General features: G+C 39.5%; 1 long non-coding RNA gene across 2 annotated transcripts in view; it reads left to right on the top strand.

The window, feature by feature from the left end:
- Window positions 1-6,569, top strand: part of LOC115029878 — a 30,936-nt gene extending 24,367 nt beyond the window's left edge. Inside the window, exon 6 of one of the 2 annotated variants that reach the window (XR_003835465.1) lies at window positions 6,402-6,569. This is a non-coding gene — a long non-coding RNA (uncharacterized LOC115029878). Of the gene's footprint in view, window positions 1-2,727; window positions 2,780-6,401 lie in introns of those variants that run through there. The other variant, XR_003835466.1, reaches the window with a different exon arrangement.
- The last annotated feature ends 4,833 nt before the right edge of the window (window positions 6,570-11,402 follow it).

Raw genomic sequence — 11,402 nt, 5'->3', positions numbered from 1 at the left:
GTAACTCCTTCCATGGGTGTTTTGTTCCCAATTCTAAGAAGGGGCACAGTGTCCGCACTTTGGTCTTCATTCTTCTTGAGTTTCATGCGTTTAGCAAATTGTATCTTCTATAGAAGATGTTTTTAAATCCCTATACTTGTGACTTTCTACAAATGATGCATATACATCATTTTGGGTCTTGGTCATGGAAGAGTACATAAACTAAAATTGCAACTCTGCATTAGCTTGGGTTGTAAAACTTGGTTACATGGGAAATCCAAGGAAACTAAGATTGAGAGTTACATTGTTTCTTACTAGCAGGTTCAATAACTAGGGTGAGCACACAGTAGGATAGCAGCCTTAAGTCTTTTTTTTTATTAGGTATTTTCCTCATTTACATTTCCTATGCTATCCCAAAAGTCTCCCATACCCTCCCCCCGACTCCCCTTCCCACCCACTCCCACTTCTCGGCCCTGGTGTTCCACTGCGTTCTACTGTACTGAGCAGCCTTAAGTCTTAAGTGACTTAACTTTGACTGTGAGGTGCAGCAAAAGTCCTAGTTTCCTAGAATATAAAGAATATTTTTTAAACTACAATACATTGCCATATATAAGTATCTTAGAAATAGTTAAATTAGAAAATTAACACAGGTATATAAAGTCATCAAATATGTGATATGGTATTAGTCTAAATGTAGTTCTTTTCAAGCTAACTTCATTCTTTTTTTCATTGTATATTTTATTTATTTACATTTCAAATGTTATTCCCTTTTCCAGTTTCCCCTCTGCAAACCCCCTATCCCATCTCCCTTCTCCTGCTCTATGAGGGTGCTCACCCCCTACCCACTCCTGCCTCTCCCCCCTGGCATTCCCCTACACTGGGGCATCAAGCCTTTCCCAGGACCAAGGGCCTCTCCTTCTATTGATGTCCAACAATATTGATGTAACATCCTCTGCTATGTTTGTGTTCTGGAGCCATGGAATTCTCCATGGTTGGTGGTTTAGTTGCTGGGAGCTCTGAGGGGTCTGGTTGGTTGATATTGTTGTTCTTATAGTTTTGCAAACCATTTCAGCTCTTTCAGTCCTGTCTCTAACTCCTCCATTGGGGTCCCCATGCTCAGTCCAATGGTTGGCTGTGAGCATCTGACTCTGTATTTGTCTCTGGCAGAGCCTCTCAGGAGACAGCTTCCAACATTTCTAGAAGACACAATCTTACAGCAAACTCCCGTATCCTCTGGCTCTTACAATCTTTCTGCTCTCACTTCCACAGCGTTCCCTGAGCCCTGGGAGTGCTTTGTAGATGTTTCCATTGGAATTGGTCTCCACAACTTTGCATTTTGATTTATTGAGTTTTTCTCTAGTGATCTCTGTCTGTTACAAGAAGTTTCCTTGATGAGGGGTGAGGACTATACTTACCTGTGGTGATAAGGGCAAGTTTTTATATACTGTTGGTAGGGATTGTGCTGGTTTAGTAAATTAGTGGTTGTAGAGTCTCCTCCAATAACCATGACGTCACTAGCATCAAGAGATTAGCTAGGTTTCTAGTTCCAGACACTGTTTCTTCATTTATGAGAGGGCCATAAGCCCAAATAGAGAGTGGCTACCAGCAAGGTATGCATGCTACTCCTGCAGCCTTAGGGCTATCTTTTCATAATGGTTGTTGATATGGTTCCTAGAGATCAAAGCTATACAGGACTGTTGGTTACTTCCCTCCTTTGGAAGCCTGCATGGAGCCTTCTGTGCCATGAAAGCTAGTCTTCAGGGAGGGGACATTCAGGTCAATTCCAGATAAGAGCTCTCTGTTTCTGAAGTGCATGGTATCTTCAGCAATAGAGACTTGCCTTCCACCTCTGGGGGCGACCAAAGGCAGCAACAGTAGGTTGTATGTTTTTGGAGTCTCCTGGACATCCCTGAACATAACTCAAACAAAAGCTTCTCATGTTTGTTTTTGGGGGTTTGTTAGGTAATCTTTGGCTCCTTTTTTGTTTGTTTGTTTTAATTAAAAAATTCTTTTTTGAAGGACACAAACCTATATGTAGGGGTTTGGATGAAAACTGTCTCCATAGAATCTGTTGTTTGAATACACTGTTTGTGGAGGTATAGGAGTTGTGGTCTTAGCTTTGAGAGTATGTCACCTCAGCCTGCTTCCAGTCTGATCTCCCCTCTTGTTTGCATTTGAAGATGTGGACTCTCACTGTTCTGCTCTCATGCCTGCACTTGTCTTCACCCCACCACAGTGGAATCTTATTGCTTTAGAACCATAGCCCCAATAAACTCTTTTTTTTCTTTAAGTTGCCTTGGTCATAGTTTAGCACGGCAGCAGCAACAACAAAACTAACTAGTACTCTGAGTAGACTGATGTTTTTCTTGGCTACATAATATTGAATGTCACATTTTCAGCCTTTGGGGGTTGTATTGTCTATTACCTTATCTCCATAATTTGTTGTTTTGCTTTTCTTTACTGGTTGATTTATAGCTTGAACATGATAATTTTATGGTTTGGATTCCAAACACCCAGAATGAAATCATTCTGTTACTTGATGATCCTGTGAGAATGATTGAGCCTTCATGTTATTATAAATTCTTTCGGGAGAGAGGGAATGAACCTATGCTGAATTGTTAAAGAAAATCATACATTTGAAACTTTTAATACAGTGCTACTCATTGGAACATCCATTAGACATTGATCAGACATTGATTACATTTGAGGCCAGGAATTACTTGTGTACATTTTTTTTTTTCATCACAGATCACAATCAGAATGGTGCTAATGTCCCAGGGAATGTAAACTGATCAGTAAGTAACTGATTTATAAGAAACAAATATAAAACTGCAAAAGAGGAATGAATTTATTACTCACAATTTCCCCAGGTGTTTCTAGTTAATGTTCTCATTCTTCTGCTCACATAGCAAACTGTAAATTTCATCTATCATTTGTTTTAATAGTATTTACCTTCTACTCTGCTGAGAGGAAGTATCTATTTTTGCAAATAGTGTATCTTATATTAATGATTCATACAACATGCGCCAGAAATATGTTTTTCTTTTGTTTAATTCCCTGAAGATTATTTATGTGTAACACAAGAATATGAAAATAACTGCTAGATAGAAGATGTTTTAGGAGATTCTTTAGAATAAAACTTGGATTTCTTTCTAGGGAAGATCAGGGTCAAGCCTTGATACCAAATGTCAACTTCTGTAAATGCAAAGAGTTAGAAAATGTAACTTATAATTCATCATGAGGACTAGGGAAATACCCTGAAATTTACCCAGTGATAAGAAAGCATACTGTCTTAGTTAATGTTTAATGTGATGTGTTCAAAGATCTATAAAGAAAGCTGTTGACATTATTTCTTGCACAAAGATAATAGAATCAAGAGTATAGTTAAGTTCACAGATATCCAGTAAGGCACAGCATCCTTGCTTCTTGGGCATTAGTATTGGTGGCATTTGTCCTTCCCTAGAGATGACAAGAATCATGGAATATGGAAAAGTATGGGAGGCTCTTGTGCAGCTAACTTTGAGCAGGGGAGCTCCTGTCTGCTCGGATTTACTTGTGAGGCATTGCCTTACATTATTGCACTTGCTGGCAAGCTGCAAGTTCAAAATTTGTAGGCAAAGAAGCAAGATGGCAGACCCAAATTAATGTGGAAGACTTGGAGCAGAATTCTTTACATAGGAAAGCTGAGTTTTACCTTTAAGTACTTCAAGTTATTGAAGGAGGCCCTGTATATATTCTTAAGAGTATTTCATAGAGGAAAAGTCAATGCAATTTAAATGACTACTGCACCTACGAAATACCTTCATGCACCAACCTAGAAGTCACTGTTTTCTACATACTATCTTCTGTAAAGATTCATTATCAATGATGGAAGCTGTAGATTTGATGAATCTAGGGGTTTTGATGATGCACATAACGGGCATGTGGCAGTAAATAACTCCTATCTTGGAGGAAAAGGATGAGGCTAAAACCTATTTGTTTTCAATCACAGAAAACGACATGTTTCATCCCTTAACACCATGTTTCTTTAAAATGGCTGCTAACAATTAATTTTGGTTCTGAATGTTTAAGTTAGATAAATGTGATTTATTCTTACTCTTTGATGTCAGAATAAATGTGGTTATAAGTTGTTATTATATAGTAGTATTTAAAGCACAGTTTCTAAAAAGCCTATGGATTAAAGACAAAGAAATGAAGGAGGAGGAGTAGAAGGAGGAGGGGAAGGTAACTGATAAGAAAGAATACCAGTATGTTTTATAATTAGAGCTTTACATTACTTTACAGAAACATTTGGGAGAAAATTTAGCACATCACATATTTCTATTATAGTGATGATGACCTTAAACATGAATTTCTTCTCCTTATGCCTATGTCAATCCTAACTTCGGATGATGAATATATCCCATTCAACTATCTCATTCTTATGTAAAGTGTGTTGCATATTGGATTTCAGGAACAACTGTAGATAATTAACTTGCCATGTCAGGGTAGGGTTATTCCCTATAGCTGAGGATCCACACTCTGAAATTGATTTCTACCATCTTCTTTTGTGCTGCTTTGTTATGAGAAGGAGACCATGAAATCATTGATGATATTGATTATACTCTACTTCCCCACCGACTTTACCTTTCTCAGCTGTAGCATTCACAGCTGAATTTTCAAAGATTATGAAAAGTACTTGTTCATTTGAACACATCGGTAAGTTGTTTTTAACACTGTACATTTTGGGATATTAAATGTTCTTGAAAAACATGAAAAAAGAATTTAGGTTGATTTCCATAATTGTACATGAGTTTGGGTGGTATCACATAGTAGTTGAGCCCACTGTATGTAGTATTTTTGTCTGTGCAAAAGAACTATGACTGCCTTCAAGATTTCCTGAAACATTTCAATAAAATACAACCTAAAAATACATATTTACTGTCATTTTATAAAATCTTCAAATGTTTTTAAATGTGTTGCAATTGCCCGTCTGTGCACAAAGCCCCGTCTTTGCTTTTGTTTGTAACTGCATCCAGATCCAAAGCTCTCAGTATTCCTAATGAAAGTCTCTTGGCTTAGTTATTCTTGGTTATCAACTTGATTACATCTGGAGTTGGCTAAAGTCGAAGCTGTTGGGTACAGCAGTGAGGGATTTTTCTTGATTGAATCTCTTGAGGTAGGAAGACCCACCCTAAATCCAGATCATTTGAAGTGGGAAGACTGACTTCATATCTGGGCCACACCTTTTGGTGGCAGCCTGAATAATGGATGTGGAAAAAGGAAGCTCTTGCTTTTTGCCTGTTTGCCTTCACTCTCACTGGCACGTTCATTTCTTCACTAGCATTAGTGCCAATTTCTTCGGGTTTTCAGTGTATACTGAAGACAACCTGAGATGTGGACTCAATAACTATCGGATTCTTGGACTTTCTAAGAGACATACAGTATTGGACTATTTGGACTACAGCCTGATAATCACACCAATAAAACACACACACACATACACACTTAGGTATTAGTAAAAAGATAATTTTAGTTTAGAGGAAGACTTTGAATTTCAGAATGTAAGCTACTAAGTCTCTTTTCTGAAGTACTGGAAAGGGAGTCACCTTTTATTAAGCAGACAGCATTCATTAACACACTATATTCAGATGCCATTGACAAGTTTGTAGAAGACAGAGGGAACTGCATTCTAGCACAGCAGTCTCACTCTGAGATTCATAGTTTATTATATTAACTCAGTACAAAGTATTATACACAAAGAACCTTTCTTTTTTAAATACCACTGATCTTAGTTCAATATTTAGGCTAAGAATAGAATAGTTACTGCATTCACCCACAGGTTCCTCAGTACTGCCTCCGCCACCCTATCCAATACACAGACACCAGACATCCTGTGTTAAGTTTTACTATGATGAGTATCCCCTACAAATTGATTGCCCCTCTCTCTTCCCAGTAGATCTACCCTGGGTCTCACAGCCAGTGTCTCTGCCCACTCTGACTACCTCCTCCTATCAACCTCCTAGGTTATTAGGACCCACCCCTTCTGCATCTACTCAGCTCTTAATCTAGTCTCTACCACCCCATTCCTGGGACTCACAACCAGTGTGCTAGCTTGTTCTGGCTTTTCCTGCCCTCACTACAAAGCCTATAGAGACTTAAGTCAGGATTCTCTCCACCTCTCCACGAAACTACAGGACTCTCCCACATCATACCCAATTTTTCCATTCAGGCCTATCTACCCCAACACATTACATTGTCTTGGAATGGGAAGCACACCTGGTATACTAGCCCAGTCCCTTCTGTCCACTAGACTTCATTCCACCCAAGAAATTCTCAGTCTCTAGACCCAACCATCAGTTTTTCTTCCCCAACTTGTTTTTTTAATCCATAAACAACTCAAAACAAATAATGAAAGTCCACGTGCCCATATCTCATTACAGGAATACCAACCATATGAAAGACCAAGCCAGCATCTTCTCTTCAAAGCCTGCCAGTCCAGTAGAAATGTTTGCCAATGAGAATTGTTCAGATGAACTTCAGGACATAGGACTTAAGCGAATGATCATAAAACTTGCCAAAGAATTCACAGAGTTTTAAAAGAACACAAAGAAGAGCTGGCATGGTGGCACACACCTTTAATCCCAGCACTTGGGAGGCAGAGGCAGGCCTGGTCTACAAAGTAAGTTCCAGGACAGCCAACAGAGAAACCCTGTCTCAAAACAAACAAACAAACAAACAAACAAACAAAGCACCCCCTCCCAAACACCCCAAGAACACAAAGAAATACCTTAATGGAACACAAATAAAGAGATGAAGGAAAATAAATTACCAAATGATTTCCCAGAAAACAAAAATATAAGGCTGATGGAAATGATGAAGGGTACTCAAGACTTGAGGACAAAATTGAATTTGGAGATAGAAACATTGAAGAGAACTCAAGATGAAATGAAGATGGAATTGGAAAACTAAGTAGTTCAACTAGAAAACTCAAAGGAAAGCCTTATACATAGAATGATTCTAGCAGAAGACAGAATATTAAGTACGTCTCAGTGATAAAACAGAGTATATAGATGGAATAAATAGGGAATGTGAAAACTTAAAAATAAAAAAAGACACAGGAAAGAAACACAGGGAATATGGAACACTTTGTATCATCAAGTTGATGGTGAAAAATAGTGAACTAACAGAAAACAAAAATCTATGAATACAAATAAAGAAAACAATGCAGAGAATCAACAATTTCAATAGCTGGTTCTTTGACAAGATAAACAAAATAGGTAGACTCAAAACAAGTAGCCAGAAGAAAGAGAGGACCCAAATTAGCCAAATCAGAAATGCATAGGTAACAACAGCTACTGAAGAAAGTCAAAGAAACTATTATAAGGGAATAGTTATGTAAAGATACAATAAAAAAACAAAACTATATTCCTTATTAACTCAGACTCAAAATACTCAATTAAATTCTTTCAAACACAACATAAACATACATTGAAAAAAGACTTTACAGCTGACCAACTTGGCTTTACTAGTGAAATGCAGGGATGATTCCATATAAGCAAGCCAATAAATGTAATAAGCCACGTGAATGGACTTGAAGACAAAACTCACACAATTGTCTCAATAGATGCAGGAAAAGTCTGTGACAAAATCTAATATACTTTAGTGATAAAAGTCACTGAGAATGTAGGGCTAGAGGGAACATACCTCAACACGAAGTTATTCATGGGAAGCTCACAGCTAACATAATCATAGTGGAAAAAAGCTAGAAGCAATGCCACTGAATTCAGGAACAAGACAGGTTTATGTTTACCATGCCCACTACTTTTAGCACTGTACTCAGAATACGAGCTGGAGCAATAAGGCGAGACAAGGAAATTAAAGAAATACAAATAGGGAAAGAAGACCTCACACTATCACACCATCCCTATTTGCAGATGACATGATACTATAGATTTGAGATACAAACTATCCTGCCAAAAATCTTCTTGTAACAACAAACAAATTCAGCACTGTTGTAGAATACAGAACCAACTAGCTGTAATCAGTAGGTGAGATATAGGAACATACCTACCCAAGGAAGCCAAAGGCATATTCAATGAAAATTTAAAAACTCTGAAGAAAGAGTCACACTAGAATATAAAAATACATTCCATGTTCATGGATTAGTATTACCAACATCGTGAAAATGATCAATATACCAAAAACTATCCACATATTCAGGGCAATCACAATCAAAATCCCCATACCATTCTTCACAAAAATAGAAAAAAAAAAGCCCCAAATACACATGGGCCCACAAAAGACCCAGAATAGCCAAAACAATCCTGAGCAAAAAGAACAACTGGAGGGATTTCCATTTCAGATATTAAGGTATATTACAGAGCCAAAGTAATAGAAACAATATAGCATTGGCACAAAAACAACCATGTGGACCAATGAAACAAAGTCAAAGACCTAAAATGAGTACATATAACTTTAACCACTAACTATTTGACAGAGACATTAAAAGATATACTGGAAAACAGAAAGCATCTTCAGCAAATGGTGTTGGGAGAACTCGATGTCCACAAGCAGAAGAACCAGATTAGAATAGTATCAAGTACCTCGCACAAAGACTAACCTTAAACAGATCAAAGACCTAAACTGTGAAATCTGAAACAGTGAAAGTACTAGAAGAATCTTAGGCAATACCTACAGGTATAGGAAAAAAATTTCTGAGTAGGACTCCATTCGCCCGAGAATTAGGGTCAATTATTGACAAGTGGGGCTTCATGAATCTTAAAACCTTCTGCACAGTTAAATGAACTGGGTGAAGAGGAAGCCCATGCAATGAGAAAAATTCTCTGTCTTCTATACATGTCTTATAAAAGAACTGAGAACAAACGTTAAAGAAACCAAAACCAAAACCAAACCAAAACAAAATACCCAAACCAAAACTACATGACCCTACCGAAAGAATGATTGGTAAATGAGGAAAGCTGGGAACATGAGAGGTGATTGTCCCCAGTGCCAAACAGTCTTGCAATCATGCCTACAGGTATCATTACTTTTATGGAACAGGCTGTATTTAAGAATATTTATGTATATACATATATGAATGCAACAACAACCAGTAAAAACAAAAAGAGGCCATGAATTTGAAGCAAAGAGGAGATGAGTCTATGGGAGGGTTTGAAAGGAGAAAATGGAATAGAGAAATGCAATTAAATTATAATTTCAATGAAATAATTTTGGGCACACGCCAATCCCTGACATGATTAATGATACTTTGTTTATGTTTGCAGACAAGAGTCTAGCATGGCTGTCCTCTGAGAGACTCCATTCAGCAGCAGACTGAGACAGATACAGAGACCTACAGCCAAACAGTGGTTAGAGCTTGCAGACATTTATGGAAGAATTTGGGGAAAGATTAAGGGCCCGGAAGGGGATGAGAGCTCCACAGGAAAACCAACACAATCAACAAAACTGGACTTTTGAGGGTTCTTAGAGACTGAACTGTGAATCCAAGAGCATCCATGGGCTGGACATGATACCCTCTCCCTCCTGCACATACGTAGCAGATGTGCTGCTCAGTCTTCATGTGAGCTCCAAACTGGAGTGGGGGCTATTGCAAAAGCTGTTGCTTGTCTATGGAATATATTCTTCTAGCTGGACTGCCTTGTGTGACCTCAGTGGCAGAGAATTCTCCTAACCCTGCAGAGACTTGATGTGTCAGGGTGGGGGGATACCCATGGAGGAGCCTCTACCCTCTCAGAGGAGAAGGGGATGGGGATGGGAGGAGGGACCATGGGAGGGGGGACTGAGTGGGAAGCAGTGATCAGAATGTAAAGTGAACAAAAAAGAGAAGAAATGTAAAAATAGTATAAAATAAAATGATTCAACAAATCTATTTTAAGACGTACATATGTACCAGTGTGTATACTTTGTTTGCTGCCAAAATATAAAGAGGATCATATAAAAATTGTTTGACATGTATCAAATATATATAAAAATATCGAGGTGTTGAGTGGGACTGTGTAAAAAAAATCACCATTTTTATTGACATTTATAAGTAAAGTAATGTTAGCTTTGTTACCAAAACCATCTTGAAAATGCAAAGGCATAACACAAAGCTGTAAACAACAGATTCTTTAAAGGACCAGGGAGCAACTTATTTTCATATCTGTGGTGATTGAAGACACACACACTTGTCACTTTATCTTAAGCACGTCAGTGTCTGTCTAAGGGTTTTACTGCTGTGAACAACCACTATGACCAAGGCAACTCTTATAAGGACAACATTTAACTGGGGCTGGCTTCCAGGTTCAGTGCATAATCATTAAGGCAGGAGCATGGCAGCATCCAGGCAGGCATGGTGCAGGAGGAGCTGAGAGTTTTGCATCTTCATCTGAAGGCTATTAGAAGACTGACTTCCAGGCAGCTAGGAGGATGTTCTTTTTCTTTTTTCTTTGTCATTTATTTATTTATTTATACTCCAGATTTTATCCCCCCCACCCCGTCCACCCTTCGACAGTTCCACATTCCATACCTCCTCCCCACCCTCTTTCTCCACGAGGATGCCCCACCTCCCACGCCCACCCAACCAGAACTCTAAACTCCCTGGGGCCTCCAGTTTGTTGAGGGTTAGGTGCACCTTTTCCGACTGGACCCAGACCCAGAAGTCCTCTGCTGTATACGTGTGTTGTGTATGCTGCTTGGTTGGTGGTCTAGTGTTTGAGAGATCTCGGGGGTCCAGGTTAACTGAAACTGCTGTTCCTCCTACAGGGTTGCCCTCCTCCTCAGCTGCTTCCAGCCTTTCCCTAATGCAATCACAGGGGTCAGCAGCTTCTGTCCATTGGTTGGGCGCAAATATCTGGGTCTGACACTTTCAGCTGCTTGTTGGGTTTTCCGGAGTGTGGTCAAGATAAGTCTCTTTTTGTGAGCGCTCCACAGCCTCAGTAATAAAGTCAGGCTTTGGGACCTCCCCTTGAGCTGGATCCCACTTTGGTCCTGTTGCTGGACCTTCTTCTCTTCAGGATCCTCTCCATTTCCATCCCTGTAATTCTTTCAGACAGGAACAATTATGGGTCAGAGTTTTGACTGTGGGATGGCCACCCCCTCCCTCACTTGATGCCCTGTCTTCCTGGTGGAGGTGGGCTCTATAAGTTCCCTCTCCCTACTGTTGGGCATTTCATCGAAGGTCCCTTCCTTTGATTCCTGAGAGTCTCTTACCTCCCAGGTCTCTGGTGCATTCTGGAGGGTTCCCCCAACCTCCTATTTCCTGAGGTTGCCTGTTTCCATTCTTTCTGCTGGGCCTCGGGGCTTCAGTCCTTTTCCCTCATCCAATGCCAGACCAGGTTCCCCTCTCCTGACCCCTTCCACTTTCCCTCCCAGGTTCCCCCTCCCTCCCCCCTTGTGATTGCTTTCTTCTCTCTCCCAGGTGGTACTGAGGTGTCCTCACT

This window comes from Mus caroli, chromosome 18 (genome assembly GCF_900094665.2).
Source record: "Mus caroli chromosome 18, CAROLI_EIJ_v1.1, whole genome shotgun sequence".
NCBI lineage: Eukaryota > Metazoa > Chordata > Mammalia > Rodentia > Muridae > Mus > Mus caroli.
The sequence above is the reverse complement of the archived record's forward strand: the minus strand, read 5'-3'. Positions and strand labels throughout refer to the sequence as shown.